Genomic DNA, 9,537 nt, shown 5'->3' with positions numbered 1-9,537 from the left:
ATTTTAGTGGGAATTACGCACAGAAAAAACGATACCTTTTTTTTAAAAAAAAAAAAAAATCAAGGAACTGAATTTTAAGATTTGGGTGATTATTTCTGAGTTTCAAAAACGATGCAGATCACTCAGTGTGGTTTCTTTTTCTTTTTTATTTTTTTTTTTTTGTTGTTCTTTGTCACCTTACTGTTTTGGAAGGTGTGAAATTTTCTTCTAGTGTTTGGCATTGAGGAGACTGAAACAAGCTCTTAAATAAAAGAAATTTATTCTTCTGAAATTTACCGTAGTTCACAAGATTAGGTTGTCTTGCATTGCTCGAATTCACAGCTCTAATAAATATTTAAACTTTCACTTGACTGATGCATGTTATAACACTCCATAAAGGCTCTGTCTCCATGTCTTGCACAAACTCTTGAGTTGTCTGAAGCTGAACTTGTGGCCTGTTGTTCTCCTGCCTGGTTTCTCACTGTAAAGATGTTTGTCTGAAGTCTTGCTTACTAATCTTTTGTAATGTGGGGAAGAAAAAAAAATGTCTTTTTTAGTCTCCTAATGGTTTAACTTGACTTGATTAACTTGTTTGTCGCAGGACCTTTCAGCCTCTTGAGGTGCTGCGGGAGGAGCTTGCCATTTCTAAGGTTGCGGTTCAGGACTTACTCCTGCAAAAAGCATTTCTGACGGGATGAAGTATGAGACTGTTAGCAGGACATATCCATACTCTAAATCATCTGGTTGAAGAATAATTCGAGCTAGATCGCTTTTGAACATGTTTTCTGTGTTGAAAATGTGTGGAAAATTAATGAACTAGTGACTGCAAAACTTGCAGGTTCGCATTAGTGTAAATTGGCTACAATAAGATTGCTGAGAAATTATATCAGAATTTGTGGATTTAATCATCTGTAGTATTGGGCCAAATCTAGCTGTCCTTATTCATGCAAGAAATTTGCAGACATTTATTTCAAAAAGATTAAAGCCATTAATGTGGTTTATAATGTGCTATCTGCAAAACAGCCATGTGAAACCATAATCTGATTGAACTGTTCTGCCTTAGAAATCAGTGTGTTACAGCTGGTGAACAGTTAATCAGGGAAAAAAAATTTCTACTTTTGTTTGTTACCTTCGTAAGTGATTTTTTTTTTTAATAATTTATTCTTTAAGGCTAATATACTGTAGCCTCTTTTTTTTTTTTCTACTTTTGCAATTCATTAGCAATACAGTAATGAAATATAGAGTTATTTTGTTCAAGTCTGTGTAAGAGCATTTGGAAATGGAAAGGAGTGGATAAAACCTTCGGCAACTGTCTTGCTCAATTGTTTTCATTCATCCAGTTAGAACTTTGACTAATCTTTTTTTCCTGTTTCATGCTTCAGCTTGAAGGAAGACCTAGCTCTGCTTTTGTCTCCTGCTGCTTGATCTGTCAGTTGCATACCAGTTCCAGTTATTGTTACCTTATTATCATGTCATTTTAAAATATATTTTTGTTTCTTCTAGCATAAAGAAATCCTTGACTGCTGAAAAACCTCACAGTGCTTGGGAGAGTTCAGATGACAGTCGTAACAAGCTGCTGAGAGTAGCATCAACATCTAAATTAATATCAAAAGTGGCAAAGAACGCAGACAAGTATGTATCAGTTTGGTACATAAAAGCTAGTGAGCTTCACACTGAAAATATTATGAAATTGTGTAACTTTAGTGAACTTATTTATGTATATGCTAAGACCATTTGCATCTGTGTTTTTACCAGGAGTAATTACTTGCATAACCTGGCAATATGGTGTTCCAGGTGCCTGTGAAATCTTAAAATCGTTATAAAATGTGAATGCAGGATTTGAGTGTAAATATATTTTAATGTTGCCCATTTAGGCTAGTGGAATTATGCACTATGAATTAAGATTTATGGCTTAATGCCACTGTTACGAAACTTCCATCCAGTTTTTTCCTATTAAAACCGATTTGAAAGTGCAAGCTTATTGCCTTGAAGTTAATTTACTGGATTAGACATAGTACGTGTGTTTCTAAAGTAGACTGTAATAGTAAAAATATACTTTTATGATTTCAGGTAAGTCTCTCAAATTAACTGTTGTTTAACAAATTCCTGGTTGCAGATTCTAGATAGTAGGCAGGGATGATCTTTTCAGCTTCACCTTCAGTAGGTGATGAGCTGAAGCTCATCATTCCTCTCGTGCTCTTCTTCATCAGCAGGTTTTCTCAGTTTGTGGTCTCCAGTGGAGGCCTCACTGGGCATGAACAGCCCAGAGTGGTTACTTCTTCTCCTGCTCCTCTCAGCACAGGGACAAGAGTTCGTTTCTGCTGTAACTCCACCTTGCTGACCCCTATTGTGACCCACTTAGTTGGGCTTCCTACTTCGTATTCACGCACTTAGCTTTATTTTTTTTACTTTATTGACATTTTGCTGAATTTGTTGAAATTGTTGTGTTGACTTTTGGACTGAACCCTCTCCTATTTGCCGAGATCCCCCCAGCATGCTGGAAGCTTCTCCCAGCTTGATGTCATCGCAGATTTCCTACATCTGCTCATTAATCTTCATTCAAATAGCCATTAACTGTTCCAAGGCAGGACTACCTGAAAAACTCTTCCACTACGACAAATAAAACTCTTCAGACCTTTCAGAGTAATTTCCAGTCTTTTTATCATCATGTCTGTAGTACTCTACTCAGCTTGCATATAAGAGTGTCAAATACATATTTAGAGTCAAGAGCAGCGCAAGTGCATTCCTTCTTTCCTAGGAATGAGAAGAACAAAAACGTCTTACATTATTCTTGGGTGTGGATATCAGCACATTTACTAAAAGCTTTATGCTTAGCCTGAGGAGTTCCACAGAGCAGTGAAGTGCTGTGTGTGAGGGATTATGGGTTACATATTTTGCAAGTATTTCTTTTCCTTTTAGAATTGGTTTTCGCTGTTTGAGTTTAAAAGCCCTTTGGCAATTTGGATTATAGCAAGGTACTGCTAGATTATATTTTGGAATGAAAAAACCCTCTGTCTTGATTGCCACTTACCAAGTTTCTTTTCTTGGTTTTTGTTATGCTACTAAAATATCTTTCGCAATGTGGTATATACTTCAGATTTTCTAGTAATAAAAAATTAATTTTGCTTTTATTGACATTTTGCGTATTGGTTTAGGCAAGGTCGAAATAGAGGTATCTTGTTTCACTTTCCTGTGACTCTGCTTTTTTTGTAAAAAAATTTTAAATGCTGCCCTTCTACAATCTCTCATGTAAAAAAAAAAAACAGGTATCTTAACAAAAGAGTGGACAAGGCAAGATTAGGATTAATTATTGTTAGAGAGAAAGTTGTCTGTTCATAACTTGAAGCTGTTGTATCTTAAATTATTTGACAAAAAAAAAGCTTCAAACATTATCAGTTGTAGACCATCGTCTGATTGAAGACTGGGTCTTGTGTTGTTTGTGTACCTTGTTCTTATGCGTTATAATAAAAGCACTATTTGCATTCAAGAGCACACATTAATACTCATTTCTTACTCACATCCTGCGTGCTCAATTTCTAAAAGAATTGGTCGGTGTTCTGCAAAGACATATTGTTATATTGCATTTATCGTCCCCAATTCAGGCCTAATCTGCCTGAAGTTACCCCAGTCTTGTGCAAGGGAACAGAATTCAGCCCCTGATGTGGGCCCCAGGACAGAAATGTTTTACATATGCTTTGCGCCACCAGCCCAGGATATGAACTTTGTTTAGTAAGCCCGGTCTTTAAGCCAGCACCGAGCTGTAAATCAGTCTGATAAAGCTGTAAGAAGTAAGAGGGTTCCCACGGCAGCCTATCATTCAGTGTTTTGCAGGCAAGACTGGGAATCCAATTTTAATTTTTCATTTGCCAGCATGGTGAAGGGTGAGTCTACCAATAGCCAGGGATGACTTTCCTCATGCGTATGCTTGACCCTTTGTCACTGTTAGAAAAATCTGACCTCTATCCAGCTAAAAATACTGGATGCCACTCATACCTTCCTGCTGAATTTCAGATGGATTCGAGAGGGGTTTTTATGCAATACATTCTCCCGTCAAGGATTGTTCTTCTGGTAAGAAATAGCTCTGATGCTGAAAATTAGTTATTTCTTCCCTCTTCACAAAAAAGGATTGAGGTTTTTTTTTTGCGTATTCGTTCCTGGTTCTAGCGAGGGGAGACGTCGCAACTGCACTCCTTTGAAGACTTTGTGTTCTGCATCCACTCATGCTGCGTGGATTCAGTTTAAACAATACTGCAACTTGCTTACGTTTAACCCAACAGGGTTAATTCCTAGAAAAATTTGTGGTGTTGTGTACTGACAGCTTATTTTGACAGGTGTTAAATACTTTGCCTGCAGACGTGAGGGCGTTTGGCAGCTTAAAACATTTGGTTATTACGAGTTTGCTCTCTCAGAATGGAATTTTCCGTGCACAAGGAATATACCCTCCATAATTTGTTTTTAAAAGCTTTTTGTATTTTGTTGTTATCACAGTAATTCTTAGGAACCCTTGCCATAGGGCCAAAGACTTTGTTACTTGAAAGAGACAGTGAACTGCATGAAATAATATATGGTAAAAATGTACTACAATGACCAAGATTGGTTATTTAGCATCCTATACTGCAGTTACACTGTACACAGAATCTAATAAGATTGCCAAGTGCAATAATGTGTAAGAACTAGATGGTATTGGCTTGATAAGCATTTCACACATTATTAACGATACTGTTTTGGATTTTTCCCCAGGCACAAAGATGTCATCGTCAGCCAAGGTAAATAAAAACATATTTTTAAATGCTTTTTTTTATGCTTTTGACTGCATAGCATTTCCTGTAAATAAATACATTGAGACGTATGCTTATGAAACAGGGTTATAGAGCTAAAATACCATTATTAATTATTTCAAAAATTCATCTGGCCAAATGTTACTCAATATCTGTATAAGGATCTTTGAAATTATGGAGAAATGTCTCATCAACTTGGATCTTCTTTGGTGGGTAGTGGGAGGAATTGTTTTACTTTTTTGAAACAGAAAACCTTTTTTGATTATTTTCTGTGTATATGCATGAATAGAGAGAGGTTTTGAAAACAAAAGTCTAAAGTTTTTACTTATGTGCCGGTCTTCATCCAAGCAGGTGTAAGTGAGGCTTTAGAAATAGTTTTAAGATATTTTATTTCTGTCCCATAACCAGCAAAAATGTCAACTCGTGAAAAAAACAGCCAAGGTAAGAATTAATCTATGCCCTTTGGTCGCTTTCTACTTTAGCACTCTCACGAATCTTTTATTTGGCTTTTCACCATCAAAGAGCATCAGTGCACGATCTCCTAAAAACTTCAAGCATTTAAAAAAATATTTCAGCTTTCTTACTATGGAAACATATATGCATATGGAGGTTGCAATCTATGGGGGGATTATTTGAGGGTAGTCTGAAATAAATTACTACACACATGATTTCCTCAGAGAGGAATGTGTGTTCAAATAAGGTTCTAGAAGTCTTGCATTGTTGCCTAAGATATCAGAATATTACGAACTGCCAACTGAAAGATTTGTTTTATCTCAGCTTTCTGTCTTGCCAATATTACAACATATACATGCTGATTAGACAAGAACAGAGACTGAAGGTTTTAATGTAGTCTCCTAAAATGAAAAACGAGTCTCTTCTGAAGCGTATGTCTTTGCACCGATGAATCTTGCCTTCTGTGGCTACCTGCTGCTGCTGACCTGTTCAGACAGGAAAAGGAGCCTTCTATCTGAACGTGGTGGGATGTGACAACAAAAGAAATCCACTTGTGTCACAAAATTACTCTGCTTTGATGTCCTGCAAACTGTACTGAAGCATGCAATTTCAAAACTAAAGCATGTAACCTGAGTGCATGCTGTACACAACATATATCTATGTACAGAGGTTCTGTCTCATGCTTTTGCTGCTAATTAACAAATCTGTAGTCTGCAAATTCTGTGCTGTAAGCAAGATTACATTATACACAATTTGATTATTTTTGATCTTTTCTGGGTTTTCTTTCAAAAAGAATAAAAACTCAAAATTTTTTGAAAGTTAATATATGAATTGTAATGAAAACAAAATCAACTTGAATACAGTTGCTTTGTCGTTTTCAAATTCATCGAGAAATTACAGATTTAAAAATATTCTAAATTGACTCTTACGAAAAGCATCCTTCAAAGATAGTGAGGGTGAAAGAGGGTGCGTAAGCGTCAGAAACAAAGAAGAAATCTTTCTTTATGCCAGGTTGCTTAACACCAGCTCTGGAACGGTTCTTAGGTGCAGCAATGGTTACTGTGAAAAGAGAACTAACCAGCTACAGTTTAGCTTTGCAGGAATTAAATAAAACTGTTATATTAAAAATCTCCTGTCTACCAAACACAACTTTTCATAAAACCAGGTTGCATACAGCTAAAAAAACCTTCAATACTAATAATTCTTTCCTTACAATGTGCTTCTACAATTCTACATGTGCTGTCAAGATTGGGCTGTCCTTCGTTTCTGTCGTCCTGGTAGCTCTAACTCAGGGGACCTCGGTGTGTGCCCTGCTCTCTGTTGTGTCACTCTGCAGATGATGTGAGCTCTCACTGAAGGACGAACGGGTACCTCTCATGCGTGCCACACCATAGGCTGTTCTGAGCCCAGCCAGAATGAAAAGAAATAGGATGCAGTGGCCCCATGTATATGGAAGCTGGAGAGAAAGTCTTGTCATAGAAAATTAATTTTCTAACATTTTGAACACGTTTAGTGGCAAAACATCATTCTGCCTTTAATGTGGATGAAGTTGCAATTAGTAAGATTCAGCCTTGAAGGATTTTTTTTTTTTTTATGTGGATCAATGAATGCATTTTATGACACCTTTTAGAGTGTGTGTGTGTGTTTAGGGCTGTGTTAGGTTTTGTGTTGTGTTTGCTGCCACAGAAGTAACCACTTGTTAGTTACTGTGGTTGCAGAGGGTCCCTCCCATCCTCTCCAGTGTAAGCTTAGCAATACTCGGCAAGTCCTCTGTAGTGCAACGTCCTGTTCAGGGCAGGTGACTTTTAGCCTCTTTTCTACTGGATAGTTGCCACATAAATAAGCCAATTTCCAGTTGGCACCTTGACCCAACCGGTTGGAAAGTTCGAGAGTTGCACAGACAATGTGGTTTCTGGAGGTGAATCCCATGCAGCTGGACAGAGCTGTCTAGAGCAGAGTGGGATGAAGGGTAGCCTTTGCTCATGCTGTTTGTGCAAGACCTTCCTCTTCTGCAACCCAAAAGTTGTAGCTGCTTTACCACTCCTTTGTGGCTTGCTAGCCTTTGCCTCTAGAGACGAGCAGCCTCTAGCACGGTGTTAATTAATTTACAGCAGCTCCCCTGAGCTGCTCATGTCACCAAGCTGGCAGTGAAGCGCTGCGTACAGCCCCGGCGCGCGCCTCCCACGCTAGCGATCGTGTCGGTGCGCTTCCTAGAAATTGAGTGAGGGGGCTCTTGGGAAGACTGCTGGCGTGCAGGCTGTCAAGCTTCAAAGCAAATCTAGGTAAAAATACTTCCATGTCTTTAAACACACATAAAATAAATTTGGAAACACAGTGAAATTGTAAATTGTCATAGCAGCATGTGTTTGCATGGGATGATAGGATGAAAGGTGACAATTCTGTGTAGCTGTGAACGTCCTGGAATCACTTTCTTTCCTTTTTTTGATTCAGCTATTGAAGAAACTGTTTTGAAACGTGTCGCTATAGTACAGTATCACAAAATGCAAAGAAATATATTTTTGCACATTTAGTTCTTGGAATCTTACTTTTCTAGCAGCAGAAGTTACTGCAATATTATCTGTGTTGTGACCATCTGTGCACATTCCTTGTGATTTCTGGTGATAGTATGTATTAGCTATGGATGTGAAAGACTTGAGGAGCAAGTAAGAATCTTAGATGAGCTTCAGTAGTGAAAGGCATTGATGTCAATGCTTGAATTGACTTTTGTACTGAGTCTCCCAGAGAGTGTGCTACAACTGTGACATGTGGATGTCAGCAAGACCTGGGCACCAGCAGCAGCATGGCGGGGAGCCGCAGCCTCCTGCTGCTTCGCTGGTGGTCACTTCAGTTTCCCCTCTTTAGCACCATGCTGAGGCCATGTGTGTCACCAGTGTTGGTCACATACCTTTTATCTTGGTACCTAGTTTCGTTCCCTGCATGCCTTTGTCTCTCCCCCTTGGGTTGAGTTGCATCTATGTCAGGTTAAGGTTAGTCCTGAGCTTTATGCATCTAGGTATATGCAGAAGCAGAGGTAATACAGACAGGAACATTTTGGTGATGCTAACCCAGTGAGGGAAGTATTATAGATGCTTCCATACTGAGAGATTTTTAGGTTTAGGGTTTTTTTAGCTTATTTTTGAACATTTGTTTGTTTATCCTTGTAAACCAAGACAAGTTTTTTACAATAAAATGTAGTACTAAGGAGGTATTAAAATTCTGTGAAAATCCAATAAAGCTGTGGGTGAAATGAACAGGTGCTTACTACAGCCTTAAAAGGACACTAGCTAAAGTTATTCTTTTAAATTCTTTACCAGCAGGTGTTTATAATTGCCTATAAAAGCCATCTTGCTTTTCACTTCAGCAGAGACATTTTTAAAGCATTAATCATAAAACATTCATACTTTTATACCCAGAAGTTAAAGACCTGGCTTATTTTAAGATAAAAGGTATTTTTTTTCACTGAGATTCCGTGTTTGAATTTGGTTTTCAGTGATTGCAGCTCTGTATATGAATCACTTGTTCATTTATTATGAAGTAATAAGAGACACTTAGACATTTTTGGATGGCAATAAAAACCATATGTGAAAGAATTAATGAAAAACATTCACTGCATTCCTAAGTTTGTTTCTTTTTAGATTGCACTTTATTAGTTTCCAGTACTTTTTCTTCTATTAGTTTTAACTGTGCTGTAGTTCTAGCTTCATAGATCGGAGCAATTGTGAAGCACACAATGGAAAAATTTACTCTGCTGACAGCGTGTCCTGTCCACTGAGAATGCAAAATTCAGTAACTACCTCGGATCAGTTTTTCATCAGACACAGATTTTCTGTCAGATGCCTATTGAAGGTGCTCACGTACCTGAGGGCAAATGGAGACCCAGTCCATCTCATTATTATTGGGCTGTTTGCTCTCGGTCAGGCACAGTGCATATTGTTAGAAACCACAGATGCTGTCAGAAAAACAAATTGGTATTTGGGAGTTTTTGTCATTGTTTCTTGGTGAAGTCAGGATTTTATTATTTAAGCAGGAAGCATTTAGATATAGTCTTATTGAGCTTGTTTGTGTCCAGTACTCCTTTTGAGTCCTTTTTTTTTAATAAAAAGCTAGAATTTAGTATTAAATGAGTTATTTTAGTGCAAATGGTAACTGTTGTTAATACCTAGATTTTTAATGTCACCTGGTACCTGTGAAAACAGAGAGTTTGATTTACTTACCAAATTACATAAATTAATAACCAAAGAACTATGAAGAAATCACAAGGCAAAGCTGTAAAATCATTCCAAACTGAGGCAAATCTCATCTCTCATCTGTGTTGGTTTTTTTTCCC

The sequence above is a fragment of the Tauraco erythrolophus genome, chromosome 2 (genome assembly GCF_009769465.1).
Source record: "Tauraco erythrolophus isolate bTauEry1 chromosome 2, bTauEry1.pri, whole genome shotgun sequence".
In the NCBI taxonomy this organism is placed as follows: Eukaryota; Metazoa; Chordata; class Aves; order Musophagiformes; family Musophagidae; genus Tauraco; species Tauraco erythrolophus.
The sequence above is the reverse complement of the archived record's forward strand: the minus strand, read 5'-3'. Positions refer to the sequence as shown.